The following is a 12,120-nucleotide window of genomic DNA, read 5'->3' on the forward strand; positions in this document are numbered from 1 at the left end:
ATCTCTGCCTTGAATTCCTTCTCACTGTAAACACTAGTAGTTGTTAATGAGAGATTTGGAATGGAGATTGAGGCAAAACTAACTTTTTAGCATTTTTCAGTCTTAAAAAAAAAAAAAAAAAAAAAAAAAAAAAAAAGAGGAAGCACTTTTATCACTAGAAAAGGAGGAAACTCTTTCTTTACAAAATCAGAATGTTTATAAAGGTCAAAGAAATAACACAAACAAAGAATCCTGTTCCTCTCTCTACTATCTAGGATGTTAAAATGTTGGGATAATATTGCATAGAGTAAAATGCCTTGCTGCTTGTTATTTTCTATTCAACAATAACAAGGGGTTTTTTCCTACATTTCTTCATTTAAAAATCTAAGAGTATTATCTTTGTGCGTTTACCACAAGACACCACAATAAATCAAACATGCTGCTGTATCTTCAGTGCTCCACTGCTATCAAGAACTGTCTGTTATTTCTATCATAGTCCTTGTATTTATTTCCCTTGTGTATTTTGGATATATCTCTCATTAACTAGAGGGAGTAAAAAGCTGAAAACGGAGACAGCAGAAATAATGAAAAGAGGGCTTCCTATTCTATGGCTGCCTGTAGACTGGTGTGCTGCCCCTGCTGTTACTGCAACTGCTTTCCGGCCAGCATACTGAAGAACTCATTTCTGCTTTTTTCCTTTTTCTAAACCAGATAACTGAAACCTCATCCAAAGACTCTGCTCAGGAGCGTTTTCCCCAGTTTTAAACTATTTTTTGATCCTTATATATAAATTCTGCAGACCTAAAGACCTAGCTAACACACTTTAGAGAAGTAAATGTACTTATTGTTGTTAACACTGATGAAGTGAATATACTTATACTTTCCTATTTCTTATTCAGCAGTGAGTGATAATGTAAACGGCAGTGGAAAGACAGTAGGAGAAAAGTGGTGTGGAAGAAGCACAGCACCATCCTTAAAAAAGATATCTAATATCTTGATTAGATTAACAGTGCTGCTCCAGATCTGGTCTCTCTCTTGCTAACCAATTGTCATTACCATGGCTACAAGAAGCTACACCTGCACCAACTAAGATCAAAACTCCTCAGTTCGGTAAAACATCTTCTCTCCAGCAATAGCCATGAACAGTTTCCCAGTAAAAAGTAAAAGATATGACACAAGCTGAAAGTGATGATTCCTCCATCACCCCCAGACCTCTGCCTGACTTCAGAAGACTGTAGGCCCAGAGCCTTCTGGGATGAGAAAAGATGTCTCCCTTTCAACAGTCATTGATGGATTTTTCTTTCATAAATTTCTTCTGATTTCTTTTTTTTATTTTATTTTATTTTAATTTTCTGGCTATTTTCATCTAAATGTATAACACTGCAATTTTTATTCTGGCAACTTCCCATTCATTGACTGATGAACCAATAATAAAAGAATATTGTAGGGGAAAAGAAAAAAATTCTAAAATTATATCACTATTACTTCCCAAATAAAACACTTGTTTATAGTTTATGATGAAACAGTGTTTCTAAAATCTAAGCCAAATTTCAAGTATATTCATAGCAAAAATTATAGATCTATTTTAATTCTTCATTAATTGTACATCCATGCAGCAAATAATGTTTCTCATATACAGAGATTCTCCCTACAAGTTTTTGATTTCCAAATAACATTTATTCTGTATATGTAAAATAAATATCCAGGAAAAAAAATAATATTTTAAAATTAAATTTAGAAGTAATGTTGAAGTAGTTTTAAAAAGTTTTCAAGTTATTTTCATGTTTCTCAATATCAGTTACTACTACTGTAACTATTAAAAAAACTTCAGCCTGGGTAGAAAAGTTCTTATTAGCAGAAGTATTTGAGAACATCTCACTTTAAAAGAACACAAAAACAGATCCTAAAAGGAAAAGGATAGCCATGGTTTTGATTCTTTAATGGTATTCTAGTTTTAAATGTTGAAAGAATTTGAGCTATTTTATTTATTTTTCATTCAGAATATGTGCCTCAGGAATCATTAAACCAGCAGTCTTTTCCCAAATATGCAATCAGTTATAAAAGTGTTTCATAAAAACTTAGTGATGTAATTTAATGCTGCTGACTGGCAAAACTACTTAGATAATTAATTGATGGGAGGCAATATGTAATGATAAGTTTAGTTTTAGACTTCAAGGAAAAGGTAAAACTGATAAGTTCCAGTTTCAGCAGATCTTGATGCTAACATTTTTTCCTTCAATCTGTTTATTTCATTATAGTGACATGTGCATATGCAAGTATATGTAGAGACAGTCCATTTGTAATTTCTGATTGTTCCAGAAATTAATGGGCTTATCCCAAGATCACATCTGGCAAACACAGACCAGTAGACATGATCTGGATCACAGCCCACCCATTACAGTTCAAAGGGCCCTGATCATTATCCCAGAACGAATCCCAAAAATCATAATTTGTCACAGGAAAGCAGTAGGAAATCTGGAGCGTCCTGGTGACATCTCAATTCTTGGGAATATGAGGTAACAGTTTAGGCAAAAAATGTTCTTGTGTGTGTGAAGTGAACTTTCCATTGGGTTGTGCAGACAAATGTCCCTGTCTACTGCAGACTCTCAGAGGAAAAACCAAGAAAAAATAACAATTAAACCTTCCAAGATTTTCATAAACACAATAAATAATGCCCTTAGCTACGATTATCATCAGACATTCAGAATCACAGCTAGGTCTCCACCCAAGTATGGGAATTGGTATGTTTTACTTCTTGATGAATTTGTGTACATATTGTTCCTGAAAATGTAAACAAAATGTAGATAACTTGGCATACAGTATTATGCTCCTTTGGCCTTGAATGGCTGCTTTCATACTTCTTGAGTGGATACACCGGATATTAAATTAACTTCACTTGTGACTTTAGTAGCACTCTGATGTAAAATTAAATGTTCTTTCCCTGCTTGAGCAATGGAGTTGGACCAGATCATTTCCAGAGGTCCCTTCAAACCTTAACCATTCAGTGTAAGCCGAAAAGAGGACTGTCCTGCTATCTATACACAAGCAGATCTGCCATGGCACAGAAACAGTATGGAAAACACCACCCAGAACAGTGGTGAAGAGCAAGAACTGCCCTGGCTTGCAGAAGAATATGCAGAGACAGCCTGATGTTCTGGCATGGCTCACCTAGCCCAGCCAGCCCACCTGGGCCAACTTCAGGCTCACACTCCTCCCCAGATAAAATAATGCTAAGTGATGGCAGAGTGAAAAGGGAAGCTGTATAATTAACTTTGCGGAAGAATAAGTGCCATGGAGTATGTGAGATTCATTTAAGGAAAGCAGAGAGCTTTTATGGCCATAGAAAAACAAATGCTGTCAAACCAAATTGTTGCTCTCATCCTCTGTATCTTATGAGAATGTGCCAGTTCATACTGCATTGCCTGGTTCTACACATGACAAAACTCTCTAGACTGGCGAGTTTGCATACTCATGTTAACAATGTACAGACCAGATACTACTCAGCATATCTTGAAATGCGATGTTAGTGTCCCAGTAGAAGTTCAAGATGTAGTCCCTCCTGTTTTTTAATATTTGTACAGACTGCATGGCTGATAAGCATTTTATCATATAATTATTTTGCTGTTAGAGTTCTTAACTATCAGTAACACTTCGTTTTAATGATGCAATGACGTAATGTATCACCTTATCATCTAAACAGCATTAAGAATTGCCAAAGTGGGGCTAGACTTTTCAATTTCAAAACCATCACGCCTTTAGCTAATTTTACACATGTATTTGTCTTCTGCCTTGTCTGCATGCAGCACCCTTCTTTTAACAATTTTAGTGAACTAGCCACACTACTATGGTTCACTAAAATATTCACTTACCCAAAGCTGAGACCAACAGCCAGAAATTGATGTTGTCTGTCCTTTCCCTTCTGGAAGCAGGAAGCTTTCTGGCAGTCATGAATTTTCCATCATCTCCATTCAGTGACAACAGTTATGTACGTTTAACCTCTGCTCTCATTGACTCATTCTGTCCTTTGCTTTGCTCTGTACATTGCAGGTCTGAGGTTACTAATACCTGAAAACAATGGGGAAAACAAAAACAAGTAAAAAAATTATGTGAAGCATAGGAACTACTTCTGTGTACTTATCTTTCATCTTCCCTTGCTGGAGGAGTAAAATGCCCTTGTTCAGTAGCTGGTCTCCATATTAATAAAATGAAAAAATATATCTATTTACAAGATACATAGAAAGTAATTATTGTCTCTTTGAACTACAGACTGAACCTACAAAAACTGTGGTCTCTTACAGAGATTAAAGCTGGTCTACCGCACTGCCAGGCTAGTAAGTCTTAGGACCTGGAATAAGTCAGCAAGCACAGTATTTTTAGTAACAATACTTCAGATTTCACAGTTCTATCAGCTTTTATAACTAGTCAGTTTAACATAATATCAATTTTCCAGCAAAAATCTTATAGGAGATTTATTTGTTCAGATTGTTGATTTTTGTTGTGTAAATACAGAGCTATCTGTATTTAATAATGTAACACACAACTATTTCCCCTGATCAGGTCTATGGATTTGCTGTACATGACTTTTCGCAAGAATGTTTGAGTTTAGATTTGTTTAGTGTCTGTGGAAATATTTACTTGGATTAGTCAGGAGATGAGGTAACATCTAAGAAAATCTCCATTTCTTGGCAATGTACATTACTGCATGAAGAGAACTGTTAAGAGAATAAATACTGAAAAATACACAAAATACAATTTAAGCATACAAAAAAAAAAAAAATCAAATGCTTCAGATAAGATTATTTCTCAGTTTAACTCTACAAACGTAAGTAAAGAATGTTAAGTCTCTCCCTATACAAACATGCATAGAATTCAGAAGCACATACTGCTTAATTTCTTGATTCCAGTGAACTGGTGAAAGAAAACAGAAGTATACATTCACGTTGCTGTTCTGTATTACATAACAATATAAGAAAGATAAGCAGTCTGTCTAAAACTCAAAGACTATGCAGATCCTTCACTGCAATTAGGAGAACAGAATGAAAATGGCTTATAGGTAAATTTTCTGTCTCACTACAATTCTTATTTTACTTTCTTGAAAGTCTAGGAAAATAAATAATTGAATTTGTTTGCATTTTGAAACTGAGACTGGAGAGAGACAAGGAAAAAAAACCAAAGGCAGGTTTTGATTCAACAAATGAATAACAAAAAAAATTCTGTATCCTTGGCAGATGACACAACCAGATCATGAGAGAAAAATTATACCCTAATCAGATTCACATTGGAATATATTCTTCAGGACAAGACAAAGAATGATAGCGGACCATATTGATCATGATGTCTGCTTCTATTCCAGAAAGAAAAAAGTAAATAATATATCTATTTTAGGGTTCATACAGTACAGGCTAACTCCCTGGGGGACTGTAGGAATTCTTCCTCTCCTCTATTATTGACATAAAAAGTCTCTGTTTGGAGAAACACTTACAAATTACATCCACATCCCTGAAGGTAGCTCAGGACAGGGACTGTCTTAGATGATTTGAAAACATTTGAATCTTGCCTTTTCTGTTGTAGTAAGACAAGAATATCTTTTAACAACACTGTAATGGGGAAACAGACATAGATGTCACATTTCTCTCCCCATGGAGGGGTCCCGCAATTGCCTGCAGCAGGGTCCTTTGCTGCTTTCTGGTAAAATGGCAGTGGTTTGTTGTTTTTTTTTTGTCAACTGGTGAAACTTTGCTGCTGCCCCATCAAATTATAGAGTTCAAACAATGTTAAGGGACTCCATAATCTCACACAGATGCACTTTTTACAGTCCACAGGTTAATTCAGTTCTATCCTTCATCCCCACCAAATTCTTCAAAAAAAAAAAAAAAAAGAAGCTGTGCTTTTTCAAAAGAGGCGTTGAGCCTTAATGCCAATACATCGATTATCATGGAGGGTGGAAAAAAAAAGCTCACGTCAGCAGTTACTACCTACATGTTCACATGACCAGTGTTTAAATGGGTTGTGTCACAGTTATAATCTGTTAGCTGACGATGCTGCCTGATTTTTTTTCTAGAAAGATCCAAAAGTATGTAGATGTGAAAAAAGATGTTCATGATTCTACATAGGTCTATTTATTTCCATGGAAACTGCAGCAGATACAAAGAGCACAAGAACACTACTCGATAGAGCAAATTCTCAGCTGCAAAACACTATTTTTCAGCACTGTCACCACCATTAGTCCTGCATTTTCACCAAAGACGAACAAGAGCCTGCATGCTGTGCTTGGAACAATCTACACCAGCAGAGGTGACTCACCGTCACCATTGCTGAAACTCATCACCCTCCACCTCACTGTGTCCACATCCACTGGTTGGTATCTACAAGTGATTAGCAAGTGTTGATGAATGTCAGTGGGTGCCATTTTTTTCTGTATGGAGGAATTCAGTTACAAACTTTTGCTTCATCTGCACTTCCATGTCAGATGCCATTCTGTCACATAGAATCAAAATATAATGAAATATTGTCAGGAAGGTTCAACCTCTACTGCCAAACCACCAACTTCTACATCTGATGTCATGAGTCAACAGAATAAAACAGGAGGCATTACTTCTGGATATATACCTTGTACGTATCTTATTTCTACCCCTCCTTAACTCTATTCCTTTGACAGCCTGACTCAGTGTCAGCAACCTTGAGGGTATTCTTATGTATTTCTACTTCACATTTTTTGTCAAAGTCTCTTAAGTCTGCAACTCAAATTTTCTTTTTACAAGGAAAATATCACTCTTAAGCATGCTGTAAATCTCTTGCCCTGTAAGTGAACCTTTGTGCGCTGCAAGATGAAGTCTGGCCCTTGCTGAATGGCTATTTCAGCAATCCACATATAGTGAATTTCACATGTCCTGGCTCTAAGGGTCTTCAATAATTCATTACAGTTTTCCATTAATATAGAGCTCAGACTGCAAGAACTGCCAAGGGAAATGAACACCCACAATTCATGTTTTCAGGACACTTGAAATCTTCCTGGTAGCGTTGAAAGCCTTGGCCTTCGTAGTTTCAATTTCTTTGCACTTACCAAAAGCACAAGATGAAATCTTGTTCCAAGTAAAAGCTGATGGAAGTTTTGTTATTGATTTCAAGATTTCACTCAAGAAATTCAACCAATGACGTTAATGATGCACTGTCTTTGACCATCAGTGTCTAACTATGTACCATGAACCAGGCAAGACATAGTGCCTCTGCCAGGGTGCGTTCATTGAACTCTGCTGACTGAGACAGTTGCCCTTGTCCCATTTTTTGTGTTATGTTCAAGTCCATCCTTGATCTGCTTTCCATACAGTGGCCTGAACTATCTCACACAGATAGAGATAGCTCCCTCAGATGTGGAAACTACTTAATATGCTGCCCAGTCTGTCCGCTGCCTAACTCTGGATTACTTTCTATTCAGTGTTTCTTCTTGTGAAACTCCTCTGCACATTTCCCTCTCTCTGTGCAGTATCTGGCATGCATACACAACAGTCCAGACTCTACCCCACTGTTTGACGCCCTTTTTCATAAGTACCTAGTAGGTACCAGAAGTTGCAACATGCATCATCTTGATGCATATAGAAATACAGATATATGAAAATATAGATATAGAAATACAAACACTTCTAGTGTTAAAATAACTCAGTACACTTTCTAATGCATTCCATGTACGTAGATGGTCTTTGTGACAAAAAGGGCACTGCAAAACATTCAACAGAACTCTTTCCATTTGGTTGTTAAATGCTTAAAATTGCTACAGTCACTAACGGGCACCTCTGCTAGTGCTAGAAGCATAAGTGCCCTAGCAATCAATCCTCTGCCACACATGTGCCCAGAGCAGAGTGTGACTGTGATATCTGCTCACTGTCAGAAGATATTCTTGGATATCAGGTATTTTGTACATTTGCTCTTCATCTCTACGTTGATTTAAGCTTCCTTGTCTAAAACCTTGATTAGAAAAAAAATAGTTATCCTGTTATCCCCTGCCTCCATGAGAATACAGTGTGGTCAGGCTCAGATGACATGGGTAAGCACACTGACATGGGTAAGCACACTGACATGGGTAAGCACACTGACTGACACGCTTCATAGTACAAGGGCTACTTCACAGAGAGATAAACTGAAATAGTTTTGCTATGGAACAATTCAGCCTTCTAACTACTGAGTGTTCTGAGGAGTGGCCATCATGATTGGGCAGCATTTCGTTGTTGCCTGTTGGTTTTCTAGATAGCCTAATAATTGAGAGATTTTTGCACAGAAGCAAACTGTTTGATAGCTCCTGAAGAGAACAGCTCACTGGATCTCTTCTTTGTAGTTACTAACAAGATAGTCACTTTTTTTTTTTTTTAAACTCACGATGCATCATGAGACAAAGCATAAGCTGAAATGCAAATAAAACAAAATACTTCTCAGTTTGATTTTCCTGTTTCTTAAATATACCATATAATTGATTAAATATACCATATAATTGCAAGTAAACAAACTGTAATTTAAAATCTGACAACTAAGTATTTATTAATAAAAATACTAACAAGAGAGAGATGTGGTTTTGAATCTGGACTTGAAAAAGTAACAAGCTGAGAGCTTTAGAAAGGATGAGAAATGACTGATTCAGTTTAAACAAAATAAGCACACCCTTGAGACAGTCCAGCTGAAACTTTCCATTAAAGTGTCTAGGAGTGCTCAGTACCTGGCAATTTCCAGCCAAATTGCCAGAACAAATTAGCAGCTGTGCTTTCACTGTGCATCTCAAACACATAAAATCCATACAAAAACAGGCACTATGACAATGGGTAAAAACAACATTAAGAATTGCACAAGGAAAAAAAAATCACTTAGAAGAAAGAGTTTCTGCTATTTTGAGTAGTGTTCAGAAAACGAGGAGTTTTATCAAACTAAACTTGATACACAGGAAAAAATAATTAGTTGAGTAACACAGAGAAAGCATTTAGTGCTATCTTCTTTCGCTTTCTGCCTCTCTCCATGAGAAAGACGAGAATGAGAAGAGAGGAAGATGTTACATCAACCATCTGGAAATAAAAGATGCACAGGAAGATGTTTTAGGCCAATTTATCAGAAATATCTTGCACAATCTCTAAAACGGGAAGGCAATCATTTCTTGTTTGGCTATGACACTTCTGCCACAAGTACTGACACCAAAGTTCACTGTCTAGGATAAATACAGCATTAAGTTTAGCAAGTACTGAATCTCTGTCACAAATACCCCATCTTGTACAAAATTCCTAGCTGGGGGTCAGAGCAGATGCGACAACTGTCTCTACTGTCAGCATTCAGAAAGTTTTATTCCCACATAGTTCCCTGTTTTGAAAAGTGCCAATTCTCTACTCTTCTCTTGGCATTAAAGTAAGAGATTTATGGTCTGCCATGTCGATCTTATTCCAATTGCTGCTTTCTTTAATCTTGTGAATCTAGATCACCACACACAATTGCACAGGTTTTTTTTATTGATTTTACTATTGGTTTATATGGCCTGGCTGACATTTCACAAAGTCAAATTCAATTTAAAATGTATGAAGATGTCATTATTCATCAAAATTTATTTAGCCTTTAAATTAAAGAAGAGGCTGAGTAAACTACAATATATAGTATGGGACAATTCCAGTTCACTGCTTTTACCCTTCTGAATTGCCTTACATATTCTGAAATGCATTTTACAGCAAGGGAAAAATTTCACAGACACTAATACACTTAAATATTTATTCAGGTCACACATCATTCTGCCATTCACTGAACAGTAAGCGTTAGTAAAAAACACCATTTCCATTATTCATTAGACATAGAAACTGGAGGGCAGCTCATGTAACATATCAGCTAGTGCTGGTCTTGATGTAGGGAGTTACCGAGCTACTCACAGTTAGGCACTGTTTTCAGCTAACAGGTGTTTGAGCTATGAGAGTTTCAGTTAACAGAAGTCACTCCTGAGTGCACAGCAACATCTTCAATGAGATCCCTTGTTTTCATTGGAAGTATTTCAGGCTTCCACAAATTCATAGTGTGAATTATTACTTTCTGGTACTTTCTTCTCAATCTTGGAACTGTAAAGAAAATTCATCAAAATTTTCAAGACCATTCACTAATCCTCTATTCTGTCACCCAACTCCAGGGCTGTTCTGCACTCTGAAAACATAGGCCACTCTGAAAGAAATTTGATTAATAACATTTGTCAGCATTTCAAAGGTTAAAACTAGAACTTAAGCAAGCATGAGCAATTTATCTTGCTTCTTTTTTTTAAATCTTTGTAGAGATAAAAGAAGTTCAAACTTCTATCATATATTTCTACATTAGCCTCCCTGCTTCTCCCATGAAATACTGATAATAAATTATGGTACTTAAAGCTTTTAGAGGACAAAACGGAAAGTAAATTCTAATGCATCATTTGCCTTTTTTAGAGAATCATCTTGCAGAGACAGAACAATAAATCTGCAAGACCAGCTTTGGTAAAGTCCCACCTTGCAGAAGTATCTGCTATTCTGGGCTAGCATAGTGGACATCATTCTTGGAGAGCAAATACATCTCCTTGTGTTGATTTTTAAAAATATTTCCAGTCAAAGCCTCCCATGCTGCCAGGTGCTGAATTCTGTACTACCAAGGGAGAGGAAAAGCACACAGGTCATACATTGGTCTCCAAACAAAATAAAAACTAAGATCACCACTGAATACAATAGCGCTAGCAAATGTCAACACTCTGCTTGGAATTAGATTTTTGCTCTCATTCTCCCTACACTGCAGAAAATAATTTCGGTCCACAATGATCCCACAGAGTGCAGAAAAAGTTTGATAGTAAGATACAAATCAACAAAAGCAAAAGGATCTGAATTGGATGCAGTGGCTTCCCTAAACAATTGTCAAAATTTTCTACAGAGTTTTGGTAGATGCTTTTTTCTAACTTTCCTTAGCTTAGTCAAAGGAGAGATAAATTAATTATTTGCGTAATTCTTCATATATAGCAGACATCGTATTTTAGTTAACCTGACAAAAAGCACCATCTGGTCTGGAGGAAGATTTTTTTTCCATCAGAGGCATTCAGAGAAGAGTTGAGAGCAAATCCTAATTAATACAGAAGTATACAAGAATACAAGACTGTATCATATATTAATTTAAAGTAAGAACATCACACTTGTTGCACCTGCTCAAATATTAATAAACCATAATGCTTTTCCAAATGAAATGTTAAACAGAAGTGCTATTAACAAAAGTTTAAGTTTTTTTAAAATGTTCAGCTATAATTATTTCCTTTGGGATTTTAACATCATCTAATAGGAGACAAAAAAAGAAACCTATCCTAATGTGCCTTCTTTTATGTTACTTTTGCTACAGATGAATAATATTCTTTGTCTCAAACTGAAAGACCTATTCAGTATTTGGAAAGTGAGTATCAGTGGAGAACTTCTCCACGAGTAGGTCTTGACTTAACTTCGAAAATTTTCTCTTAATTTTATTTAATGACAACACAAACACCTAATCACTGATGCAGGTACTGAGGTAAAATAAAATGTGCACTATTTAATCTATGGCATACTGATGACTGGACCAAACATTTTAAAGCCTGCACTTTGTGCTTAATACACAGCAAAAATTGATTTGCCTGCCGCAGCTCATTCTACAGCATAGTGCCTTAAGAACAGGTGAACAATGATGCTGCTTGGGATATGCCTGAAACAAAGCTTTGAGGAGAAAAAAAAAGGTACTGTAGCACAACTGGTCAATTATCACAGCTGGCCATTACAGAATCACTGAATCATAGAGGTTAGAAGGGAACATCTCTCCAACCCCATGCTAAAACAGGTTCCCTGCAGTAGGTTACAAAGGAAAGCATCCAGGTGGGTTTTGAATATCTCCAGAATCTCCAGAGAAGGGGACTCCACAGCAGCTCTGGGCAGCCTATTTCAGTGTTCTGTCATCCTTAAAGTAAGGAAGTTATTCCTCATGTTTGTACAAAACTTCCTATGTTCTTGTTCGTGTTCATTGCCCCTGGTTCTGTCACTGGGTACTGCTGAAAAGAGTATGGCCTCATCCAGTTGAAATCTGACTTTTAGATATTTATAAGCATTAATAAGATTGCTTTTCAGTCTTTTCAAAGCAAACAGTCCCAGGTATCTCAGCTTT

The 12,120-nt window shown here is 36.4% G+C and overlaps 1 long non-coding RNA gene across 1 annotated transcript; it reads right to left on the minus strand.

The window, feature by feature from the left end:
- Positions 1-8,542: 8,542 nt before the first annotated feature.
- LOC128078131 (uncharacterized) lies at positions 8,543-12,120 on the minus strand. The gene is made up of 3 exons (XR_008205307.1): positions 10,464-12,120; positions 9,867-10,049; positions 8,543-9,023 (listed from the first exon to the last, which is right to left on the minus strand). It is a non-coding gene; the product is annotated as an uncharacterized LOC128078131 (long non-coding RNA).

The sequence above is a fragment of the Tympanuchus pallidicinctus genome, unplaced genomic scaffold (genome assembly GCF_026119805.1).
Source record: "Tympanuchus pallidicinctus isolate F22 unplaced genomic scaffold, pur_lepc_1.0 scaffold16, whole genome shotgun sequence".
In the NCBI taxonomy this organism is placed as follows: domain Eukaryota; kingdom Metazoa; phylum Chordata; class Aves; order Galliformes; family Phasianidae; genus Tympanuchus; species Tympanuchus pallidicinctus.